The following is a 13389-nucleotide window of genomic DNA, read 5'->3' on the forward strand; positions in this document are numbered from 1 at the left end:
TAAAAGCTGCTAGGGCTTAGCACCTGAGCAAACTCATAGATTATAACCAGAACAATCCCAGGTTTTTATTTAGCACAGTGGCTAGATTAACAAAAAAACAGAAATCTGAACACACTATTCCATCACAGTTCAGTAGTATCAGGAATAAAATAGGTGACGCTCAACATATGAGAGCAACTAGTGATCCAGTCTCACTTAAGGCTCTAGACACACAACTACAGTGCTTTACAAGTACAGGACAGGAAGAGTTAGATAAACTTGTTACCACATCTAAATCAACAACTTGCTCACTAGACCCCATTCCAACTAAAATACTGAAAGAAGTGTTACATAAAGCTGGTGAGCCTCTTCTTAATATCAGAAACTCCTCGCTATCTTTAGGTTACGTCCCTAAATCTTACAAGTGATTCATTAGGCCACTCATTAAGAAACCTAATTTAGATCCAAATGTACTATCAAATTACAGACCTATTTCACATCTTCCGTTTATGTCTAAAGTACTAGAAAAGGTTGTGTCTGTTCAACTGAACTCCTTCTTACAGGAGAGCAACATCCTTGAAGAGTTTCAGTCAGGTTTCAGGCCCCATCATAGCACAGAAACTGCACTTGTTAAAGTTCACAACATTCATCTAGATCGCTTACAAAATTACACAGGTATTCATGGACAGGCTTTAAGTTGGTTTAGATCCTACCTGTCTGATCGATACCATTTTGTAGAATTAAATGGTGAATCCTCCAGTTTATTACCAGTTAATTATGGGGTCCCTCGAGGATCAGTTCTAGGACCTCTGCTTTTCTCTATATACATGCTTCCATTAGGGAACATTATTAGAAGACATGGGATTAGTTTCCACTGCTATGCTGACGATACACAGTTATATATCTCATCAAAACCAGATGAAATAGCCAAAGCGTCCAAATTAACTCAATGCCTTAGAGAGATAAAAGACTGGATGAGCTGCAATTTTCTATTGTTAAACTCCGATAAGACAGAAATACTACTCATAGGTCCAAAAACCAGTGCACAGAAACTCTCACAATTTAACTTCCATTTAGAGGGATGTACTGTTACTAGTAGCTCGACAGTGAAAGACCTGGTGTTTATTAGACAGTAACTTGTCTTTAAACTCATATCACCATATTACAAACTGAGAAGATGCTGAGAAGCTAGTTCATGCCTTCATGACCTCTAGACTGGACTATTGTAATGCATTACTAGGTGGTTGTCCCGCATCTTTAATAAATAGCTACAGTTAGTCCAAAGTGCAGCTGCCAGAGTTCTCACTAGGACAAGAAAGTATGACCATATAACCCCAATTTTATCATCTCTACACTGGCTACCTGTTAAGTTTAGAACTGATTACAAACTGCTGCTACTTACGTACAAGGCTCTTAATGGTTTAGCTCCCATGTATCTAACTAGTCTTCTAACACGTTACAATCCTTCACGCTCTCTGAGATCACAAAACTCAGGACTTCTGCTAGTTCCCAGAATATCTAAGTCTACTAAAGGTGGTAGAGCATTTTCTTATTTAGCTCCCAAACTTTGGAATAGTCTCCCTGATAGTGTTCAGGGCTCAGACACACTTTTCCAGTTCAAAAGCAGATTAAAAAACTCACCTCTTTAGTCAGGCATACACATAATACATCCCATAAAATTATGCACCAATACTTTAGAGTTCCACCTTTTTTATGAACAGCAGATGTTAATCCCTCTACACTGCTTCTCTCTTTCTACCCATCCCGAGGCATTCAGACATTGTACCAGATCCGATTGTCTTCCGTGCAATGAAGATTTTGGACCTCCACTGAGTTGAGGCCGACTCTATGAAAATCCTGAGACATCTACTGATCTACCAGCTCCAGTTGGATTCTATGATACCTAGAGGAGATCTGAACTCCATGTGACCTTTACACCAATTCAACACTTGTTTGACTGTATACTTATAATCACATCCCCAGTGTCACCCAGATGAGGATGGGTTCCCCTTTGAGTCTGGTTCCTCTCAAGGTTTCTACCAATTTAAGGGAGTTTTTCCTTGCCACTGCTGCCTGAGTCACCACAGACTTGCTCATTGGGGATAAATACATACATACATACATACATACATACATACATACATACATACACACTGTGAACTATATATATATATATATATATATATATATATATATATCTTAATTTTTTACTATATTAATTATTTTTTCTCCTTATGTTTAACTTCTGTTCTATGTTTATGTTCTGTAAAGCTGCTTTGAGACGAAGCCCACTGTAAAAAGCGCTATACAAATAAACTTGAATTGATTGAATTGAATTGAATTGAATTGAATTGAATTGAATTGGTGTGCTGTCCGACCAGCCTGGGATGCTGGTGTGTGGGCCGAATAGCCTGGGATGCTGGTGTGCGGGCCGAATAGCCTGGGATGCTGGTGTGCTGGCCGACCAGCTTGGGATGTTGGTATGCTGGTCCAGCTTTAGGTGCTGGTTGCTGGTGTGCTGGCCGACCAGCCTGGGATGATGATGGGCAGGCCGAACAGCCTGGGATGCTGGTGTCCGGGCCAAACAGCCTGGGATGCTGGTGTGCTGGCCGACCAGCTTGGGATGGTGGTATGCTGGTCCAGCATTAGGTGCTGGTTGCAGGTGTGCTGGCCGAACAGCCTGGGATGCTGGTGGGCGGGCCGAACAGCCTGGGATGCTGGTGGGCGGGCCGAACAGCCTGGGATGCTGGTGTGCTGGTCAACATATGTTGTCTTTTGGATGCTAGTATAATCCCAGCAAGACCACAACAAACCCATTTGTTACATATCACATTTCTTAGTGCATATTCATAGGTAAATAAAGACCATAACAATTTTCTAGAGAATTGTAATTCACTTTTTAATAAAGAAAAACATTCTGGATATTCCTATCATTTACATGGCTTTCTTATATATATATAAAAGTTTGTTTAAAATATTTATTGGACAATGACATTTGCCATCACACTATAATACACACACACGTGCACAAATAACGTTATACAATATAACCTTTACAAGACACATTATTGGTCTTAGATTCCGCTCTCTCTTTTAGCGAGTAAAAAGTAGTATGTGGTGGCGATGACCATGTTTTTTTAAGAGGTGCTACCAGGAGTCGTTTGCCTTCAGGCAACTCCTGTTCTATGTCTTCTATATTCTCTGAAAAATTATAGAAACAAAATAAGAAACAAAACTATATATCACTCATTTGTTTATATTGTGCAGTGAACAAGTTACGATAAAACAGCCACTGCTTAAGTTACATACCTTTAAGCATTAGTATTTGTGCCCTGAAGAAGTCTTGCTTCCATCATAGCTACCCAATAAACCTGAGTTTGGTCAAACATGTCATAGTTAAAGTCCTTAATTTCGCTAGCTGAAACAACCGTGCAGCCGTCATCCAGGTACCTCACGTATTTAAACATGCTGATTCCCAGTGATCAGCAGATTCCTCGTGTAGAAGCGGAAGCTTTTTATTTACCCCAAAACAAAATCCTAATTACGGTGGCAGAAACATGATGATCTGGAACCCGTGCACTTATACTAATTTAATTAATTTAAGATAAATACTGTAAGGTATATAATGTAGTCGAAAACATTGCGAGATTTATTTTTGGAAAGTGCAGGAACTACATTTACCATATACAGTATATATAAATCTTTCCAAAAAAAAAAAAAAACATCTTTCTGTATGATGTATATGCTGCTTCCCTCATGGAGCCCGGGAAGTCAACATTTGTTGGTATTACTATATTTAGTTTGTGGAGACACTTACGAACAATTTTTAAACGTTGTATTCTTTGTTATTCAAAGCCTTTTGAACTTTATTATTTCAGTTCTTTATCCAAAAGAGGGAGCAAAAAAACTAACACACTTATAATGAAATATATTCCAATATATTGTGTTTTAAACTTATATTAATGTGTTACATAGAAACATACACAAGCAAAAATAAAGGTTGTTCCCATAAAGCTCATTCCAGAAAGATCATACTGGTTAACCAGCTACACCAGCCCCGTTTTGCTTGATAACACCATGACTATGCTGGCCACCCAGCTATACCAGCACTATACCAGCATGAACCAGTAAAAGCCAGCAAGGACCAGCATGGAATTCATGCTGGTTTATGCTGGATTTTTCAGCATGGTTTATATTGTTTTATTTAAGAAAAACTCAAAAACACATTCTGTCATAATCAATGCAAATGCACGCCAGAAGAACTTACCTTGAGCGTTACACACTGCAGTATGAAATTAGTCTCTGAGCTTGAACTGTGCACCTGTTCTACATCCCACAGGTTCATCATTCCTCTTTTAAATGAGCCTCTTGGTCAGGTTCCCACCCTCCTGGTCACATGCTTCTCTAGTCCTGTGATTTATAATATTTATTCGTTCTAATTGTTAAGTTTAGCATGGGGTGGTGTACCTGAGGGGCAAAGTGTTAGATACTGTAAATGTTAGAAATAGGAAAATGTAAATATTTAAAAATCTACAAATTTGTTCAGAAATGTGTGCACGCTGAAGATTAGCCTAAGAATATGTAGATAAAACAGAGCTAATCGTGACTGTACTTGTCTTTGAATGCACACCTATTGAAAGTTCCCAACCTCCTAGTCGCGAGTTTCTCTAATGTTAATTATTCACTTCACATCAATTAAATTTTAATTGTGTAGCACTTTTAACACTGGACTTTGTCAGGAATCAGCGTTATAGAAAGAAATTAAGCAGATTTAAAATTCTAAATGAGAAATCTAGAGGTGTTGATGGCAAGGAAAGGCTCCCTGAATTGATATTAGGAATAAACACCATGAGGCATAAATACAAATCTTTACACTCCTATAAATCTGTGAAGCAAGTGGAAAGAAATTAGCATAGCTACTGTTCATAACTTTAGCAAGCACTAGATGATAATGTGCATTTGATCAGATGTACTGGAGCACAAAGTTATAGGATGAGCTACGTGTATGCCTGGATAAAGGGATATGTCAGTAACCTACATTTAAAGTGGGACAGTGTGTCTGAACCCCGAACAATGTCCAGAAAGCTGTTGCAACATTTAGGAGCTAAATACAAACATGCTCCACTGCCTCATGTAGACTTAGATATTCTGGGAACTACCAGAAGTCCAGAGTTTTGTGAACTCAAAGAGTGTGACTCGTTAGGTATATGGGAGATAAACCGATTAGAGCATTGTAATTAAATTGGAATAGTTTGTCAACCATTCTAAACTTAACAGGTAGGCAATGCAGGAATGATAAAATTGGCGTTATACTGTATGTTTATTTTTTCTCGACCTGGTAAGAACTCTGGCAGCTGCATTTTGCACTAACTGTAGCCTGCTAACTGAAGATCCATAACAAGCACCTAGTAATGCATAAGAATATACCAGTCTGGGGCTCATAAATGCATGAACTATCTTCTCAGCATCAGAAACAGATAGAATGTTTCAAAGCTTAGGAATATTTCTAAGGTGGAAGAGGGCTGTGTTTGTAATATGGACAAAGGGATATTTAAAGGACGAGTTGCTATCTAATATAAAACCAAGGTCTTTCAGTGTCGAGCCAATGACAACAGCACATCCCGCTAAATGCAAGTTGAATTGTGAAAGCTGTGGACTGGTTTTTGGACCAATAAGTAATATTCCTGTCATAGATCATCCGATCTTTTTTATCTTTAACACACAGTTAACCTAGACAACTTATGTATTTCATCTGGTTTTGATGGGATATATAACTGGGAGTCATCAGCATTACAATGGAAATCAATCACATGGATTTTAATGATGTTTTCCAAGAGAAGCATGTATACTAAGAAAAGCAGAGGTCCTAAAACTGATCCTTTTGTGACCCCATATTTCACAGGCATTCAACTGGATAGTTCTCCAGTTAAATCTACAAAATGGTATCGATCAGACAGGCAGGACATAAACTATCTTAATGCCTGTTCTTGAAAAGATGTGTAATTTTATAAGTGGTCTAGTAGAATGTCACGAACTATAGTGTTGAATGCATCACTAAGATAAAGTAGAACTTATTTTCAGGTGCACTCTTGGTCCCAAGGCTAAGAACAAGTCATTTTGACATTGTTTCTGTGCTATGATGGGTCCTGAAACCTGACTGGAATTCTTCAAAGATATTGTTCTCCTGTAAGAAGGAGCATAACTGAACAGACACAACCATTCCTAATATGTTGTACATAAACAGCTGGTTAGAAATGGGTCTGTGACTTGATAGTTCATTAGGATCTAGTTTAGGTTTCTTAATAAGAGGCTTAATGACCACCGACATCAGGGGTTAAGGGATGTGACCTAAAGTTAACAAGGAGGTAATAATATTGAGCCAGAAGTTCTCCAGCTGTATGTAACTCTTATTTTGGTAGATTCTCTGGAATGGGATCTAACAAACACTGAAATATCTGTAGTGATAAGTTTATATAGCGCTTCCTGTCCTATACTTAAAGCCTTGCAGTTGGACTCGTTGAACTTTAGGCATAGTTTTTTGTGCATTGTGCTGCTGTCATATGATTGGCTGATTAGATATCTTCATGAATGTTTAGGTGTACAGGTGTTCCTATTGAAGTGGACAGTGAGTGTATTAACACACTTGTAAAATCTTCATTTTCTCAATTGCACAGAGTTTTGTTTTTGCCAAAATAATTTTATTTCCACAGCACATCACTTTCACACTTATACGCTGAACATTTTGACTAATCCCATGTACAGGTAAAGCTGCGGAATACAAAATGAACAGGAAAACTGCATTAATGTAGATCATTAATCATGATACTTCCTATGAGATTTTCATGGAACAACTTTATTGCAAAGGTCCATCCCACAGCATGCAACTGGAGGTTTGTTAGTTTTCTTCATCTCCACACACTGAGCCGATGTTAAGCATTTCTTGACAACAAATGAACCTGAGGGAGTTAAGAGAAGAAAGATATAAGTAGACATTCTATAGCAAACCAGTTCAAAAATATTTAATGTCATTAAAACATTTGAAAAAGCTGGGAGACAAAAAAGAAAACAATAAAATCTTTCGGTGTAACATTAGACATATCAATGCGGGTAAACACTTTTGTGGCAACACAGGTGTCTTGACCACTGGTACAGGTTTCAATAGAACATTTTCCTTCTCTAGTCCTGTGATTTATAATATTTATTCGTTCTAATTGTTAAGTTTAGCATGGGGTGGTGTACCTGAGGGGGCAAAGTGTTAAATAAATGTTAGAAATAGTTAAATCTAAATATTAAAAAATCTACATATTTGTTCAGAAATGTATGCATGCTGAAGATTAGCCTAAGAACATGTAGATAAAACAGAGCTAATCGTGACTGTACTTGTCTTTGAATGCACACCTATTGAAAGTTCCCACCCTCCTAGTCGCGAGTTTCTTTAATGTTAATTATTTATTTCACATCAATTCAATTTTAATTGTGTAGCACTTTTAACACTGGACTTTGTCAGGAATCAGCTTTATAGAAAGAAATTAAGCAGATTTGAAATGCTAAATGAGCAAGCTAGAGGTGTTGATGGCCAGGAAAGGCTCCCTGAAGTTATATTAGGAATAAACACCATGAGGCATAAATACAAATCTTTACACTCCTATAAATCTATGAAGCAAGTGGAAAGAAATTAGCATAGCTGCTGTTTATAACATTAGCAGGCAAATCAAATCAAATTTTATTTGTCACATACATATACATACTGTACAGAGTACGACATGCAGCAAAATGCTTTTTGCAACTGTCCGGTATATTGGAATTAAAAAAGAAATGAAATTTATGATTAAAAAAAAACAAAACCAAAAGGAGATAGATAAATAAAAAATGTATAAACTATATAAAGTATAAAACTATATAAAATATGAAAATATAAGTGGAGAAAAGGAAATAATGTATATACGTTTGCATATCTAGTAGAATGTCACGAGCTATAGTGTGGAATGCACCATTAAGATAAAGTAGAACTAGTTTAGGTTTCTTAATAAGAGGCGTAATAACTGCCAACATGAGGGGTTTAGGGATGTGACCTAAAGTTAACAAGGAGGTAATAATATTGAGCCAGAAGTTCTCCAGCTGTATGTAACTCTTCTTTCGGTAGATTCTCTGGAATGGGATCTAACAAACACTGAAATATCTGTAGTGATAAGTTTATATAGCGCTTCCTGTCCTATACTTAAAGCCTTGCAGTTGGACTTGTGGAACTTTATGCATAGTTTTTTGTGCATTGTGCTGCTGCCATATGATTGGCTGATTAGATATCTTCATGAATGTTTAGGTGTACAGCTGTTCCTATTGAAGTGGACAGTGAGTGTATTAACACACTTGTAAAATCTTCATTTTCTCAGTTGCACAGAGTTGTGTTTTTGGCAAAATAATTTTATTTCCACAGCACATCACTTTCGCACTTATACGCTGAACATTTTGACTAATCCCATGTACAGGTAAAGCTGCGGAATACAAAATGAACAGGAAAACTGCATTAATGTAGATCATTAATCATGATACTTCCTATGAGATTTTCATGGAACAACTTTATTGCAAAGGTCTGTCCCACAGCATGCAACTGGAGGTTTGTTATATTTCTTCATCTCCACACACTGAGCCGATGTTAAGCATTTCTTGATAACAAACAAATCTGAGATAGAGAAGAAAGATATAAGTAGACATTCTGTAGCAAACCAGTTCAAAAATCATTAATGTCATTAAAACATTTGAAAAAGCTGGGAGACTTTTATTTTTAAATAGTTTCACAGACACACACACACAGACACACACACACACACACACACACACACACACACACACACACACACACACACACACACACACACACACACACCTATTACAGAGAACCTGATGGTATGTTGAACGTTAACAGGTCTGGCAAAAAAAGAAAACAATAAAATCTTTCGGTGTAACATTAGACGTACCAACGCGGGTAAACATCTTTGTGGCAACACAGGTGTCTTGACCACTGGTACAGGTTTCAATAGAACATTTTCCATCAGGAGTACACTTGTGACATTTAAGGGCAGAACCTGTGGAGACCAGACACGATAAAGGTTTTAGAGATACAATGTTTATTTTACTGAAAAATTTAGTAGATTTTTTTCTCGATTTTTAAACTAACATTCTTTCCTAATTTCAAGGTCCGTTGAAGTTTTAGTTTGAACCATTTTCAGAGTCAAGACAATAGGCCTTGACTTTAAATGAACTTGAAGCTCAAGTCACTCACCACTGGTCAGCAGAAGGGCAAGAGCCAGAGTCACAAGCAGCATCTTCATGATTCTGAAATTGATTTCAGCAGCTCCATCAGATGGAAAACTGTGAAAGCTTTGCTAATGTTGCTCATACCTAGCTGTATATTGTTTTATATAAGAAAATCTAAACACATTCTGTCATAACCAATGCATGCATGCCAAAGAACTTACCTTTAGCGTTACACACTACAGTATGAAATTAGTCTCTGAGCTTGAACTGTGCACCTGTTCTACATCCCACAGGTTCATCATTCCTCTTTTAAATGAGCCTCGTGTCAGGTTCCCACCCTCCTGGTCACATGCTTCTCTAGTCCTGTGATTTATAATATTTATTCGTTCTAATTGTTAAGTTTAGCATGGGGTGGTGTACCTGAGGGGGCAAAGTGTTAAATAAATGTTAGAAATAGGAAAATCTAAATATTAAAAAATCTACATATTTGTTCAGAAATGTGTGCATGCTGAAGATTAGCCTAAGAATATGTAGATAAAACAGAGCTAATCGTGACTGTACTTGTCTTTGAATGCACACCTATTGAAATTTCCCACCCTTCTAGTCGCGAGTTTCTTTAATGTTAATTATTTATTTCACATCAATTCAATTTTAATTGTGTAGCACTTTTAACACTGGACTTTGTCAGGAATCAGCTTTATAGAAAGAAATTAAGCAGATTTAAAATTCTAAATGAGCAAGCTAAAGGTGTTGATGGCAAGGAAAGGCTCCCTGAAGTGATATTAGGAATAAACACCATGAGGCATAAATACAAATCTTTACAGTCATATAAATCTATGAAGCAAGTGGAGAGAAATTAGCGTAGCTGCTGTTCATAACATTAGCAAGCAAATCAAATCAAATCAAATTTTATTTGTCACATACATATACATACTGTACAGAGTACGACATGCAGTAAAATGCTTTTTGCATCTGTCCGGTATATTAGAATAAAAAAAAGGAATGAAATTTATGATAAAAAAAAAACAAAACCAAAAGGAGATATATAAATAAAAAATTTATAAACTATATAAAGTATGAAAATATATAAAATATAAGTGGAGAAATTGAAATAATATATATACGTATGCATAAATATACAAATTCATAAATGTGTATGATTTTTGTAAAGATTGTCCTTAAAGTGTCCAGGTGCAGTATGGTGTGTAAATAGTGCATAAAGTGTACAAAGTGGCACTGTGCTGTGCAAGTCCAGAGTTAAACTGACAGTGCAAGAAAAGGTGTGCATAAAAACAGTGAAGACGGAGGGAGCGGTCCAGTACTAGATCCTGGGTGTAAGTAAGTGATGCTACCCATCAGGACACTCTCAATGGTGCAGTTGTAGAAAGTTTTTAGCACCTGAGAGGGTAGTCTGAAGTCCCTTAAGCATCTCAGGTGTTACAGACACTGCTGGGCCTTCTTCACCACGGTGTTGATCCAAGATGGTGGCGCAAGTACATTGCGAGGCTCAGGGTCTCTCCAGAATCTGCAAATTTGGTGTATTTTTGTTGCTTATTTCAGGTCTGTTCGTGCAGAACAGCTGTGCCTATACATCGTACACCCGACATGAGCTTTTGGATATTGGTTTGCGACTTCCCAAAAGTTTTATTGACAACCTTCAACTCCTTCCTGAGATCACCAGAACACCCGAGGCTGCTCACTCTACCTGGCCGGGCAGAAGTGCTCGCAGGCGGCGTCGAGAACATAAACAAAGGCGGGGGAAATGTGGTGGAGTGAAAGCTAAGCTAAAGCTAACACCACACCGGCTCTCTTTACCCAGCATATTCCTCGCCAATGTTCGGTCACTGGTGAACAAAAAACAATGTGATGATCTTCACGGAAACATGGCTGCACAGCGGCATTACGGACAACGCTATTGAGCTGGCAGGATGACACACACTCCGGGTGGATAGGACATTAGATGGCTCCGGTAAGACCAGAGGCGGTGGATTGTGCATTTATGTTAACAAAGCTTGGTGCACGAACTCTGTTATTGTTGGAAGACACTGTTCAGGTGACCTGGAGTTTCTCATGGTTAAATGTAGATCATTTTATATACCACTGGAGTTAACTTCCACCATTTTAACAGCAGCTTACATTCCCCTTGATGCTGATGCCAAGCTTGCTATGAAAGAATTTTAAGTGGCCATCAGCAAACAACAAACTGTTCACCCGGAAGCTGTGTTTATTGTTGTGGGAGATTTTAATCACTCAAACTTAAAGGCAGTGCTCCCCAAATTTCACCAGCATGTTTCCTGTCACACCAGAGGGAACAAAACCTTAGACCATGTATACACAAACATGGCAGGAGCTTACGTTGTGACCTCCCTCCCCCCAACTAGGACAGTCAGATCACCTTTCTTTGTTCCTCACCCCAAATATGCACCCCTCATCAATCGAGTGAAGCCATCAGTGAGAACCATTAAGGTCTGGCCCGCAGAAGCAGATTTCACACTCAAGGAAAGGTTTCTACACACAGACTGGCGTACATTTGCTTCTCAGGCCACCAGTGACATTCACACTGACATTGATTGCTTCACCTCCGCTGTACTGGATTACATCAATACCACCATAGACAGTGTTACTACTCAGAAACAGATCATCACATACTGTACCCAAATCAGAAGCCATGAATGAACAAGGAGGTGCACCTCCTGTTGAAGGCACGCACTTCAGATCAACCGGCGCACAGGCCTACAGCACACCCAGAGCTAACCTGAAGAGGGGCATCAAAGAGGCCAAGCACTGCTACAAGCAAAAGATAGAGCAGCATTATTCCAACTCTGACCCTCGACGCATGTGGCAAGGCATCCAGGCCATCAATGATTACAAATCATCCCACTCCACCCCCGCTGCCACTGATGTCCTCTTCTTGAATGAGCTTAATGACTTTCATGCTCGTTTTGAGAGAGACAACAAAGAAACTGCCACCAAGCTCAAACCCTCGGCTGACCACCTCCAATCATACTCTCCTCCACAGATGTCTGCAACACACTGAGCCGGATCAGCGAACACAAAGCCGCTGGACCAGACAACATCCCTGGACATGTACTCAGGGCATGTGCTGAGCAGCTTGCTGGGGTCTTTACTGACATCTTCAACCTGCCTCTTGCCCAAGCAGCTGTTCCCACTTGCTTTAAATGCACCTCCATTGTGCCAGTGCCAAAACACTCCAGCCCACGTGCCCGAACGACTACCGCCCTGTAGCACTGACACCCATTGTCATGAAATGCTTTGAGCGGCTGGTCCTAGCTCAACTGAAGGACTCTCTGCCACCCACATTGGACTCTCACCAGTTTGCCTACTGCAGCAATAGGAGCACAGAAGATGCAGTTTCCATGGCGCTGCACTTTGTGCTCACACACTTGGACAATAAGAACAATTATGCACGTATGCTGTTTGTTGACTTCAGCTCAGCATTTAACACCATCATTCCATCCAAGTTAATAGCCAAATTAGTAGATCTGGGCATTAACACCACAACTTGCAACTTATGGACTTTCTGACCAACAGACCCCAGCAGGTTCGATCAGGCTCCATCTGCTCCAACACCATCACACTCAACACTGGTGTACCACAAGGCTGTGCTGAGCCCCTTCCTCTACTCCCTCTTCACCTCAGACTGCAGGCCTGTGAATGGATCTAACTCCATCAAGTTTGCAGATGAGACTACAGTGATCGGTCTCATCACCAACAATAATGAAACTGCCTACAGGGAGGAGATCCAGCACCTAGCCACATGGTGCAATGATAATAACTTGCTCCTTAACACCTCCAAATAAAGGAGCTTATTGTGGACTTCAGGAAAGAGACAGGAGGCACACATGACAACATCCACATCAATGGGATGGCTGTTGAGCACATTTCCAGTTTGAAGTTCCTGGGGATCCACATCTCGGTGGACCTGTCGTGGACTACCAACAACTCCAGCCTGGTCAAGAAGGCTCACCATCACCTCTTTTTCCTGAGGACACTAAAGAAAAACAAGCCTTCCTCGGATATCCTGGTGAACTTCTACCGCTGTGCAATAGAAAGCATCCTGACCAGCTGTGTCACAGTCTGGTGTGGAGCTGCTATGTTGCAGAGCCCAGGGCATTGCAGCAGGTGGTGAAAACT

Source organism: Tachysurus fulvidraco, chromosome 12 (genome assembly GCF_022655615.1).
Source record: "Tachysurus fulvidraco isolate hzauxx_2018 chromosome 12, HZAU_PFXX_2.0, whole genome shotgun sequence".
Lineage (NCBI taxonomy): Eukaryota > Metazoa > Chordata > Actinopteri > Siluriformes > Bagridae > Tachysurus > Tachysurus fulvidraco.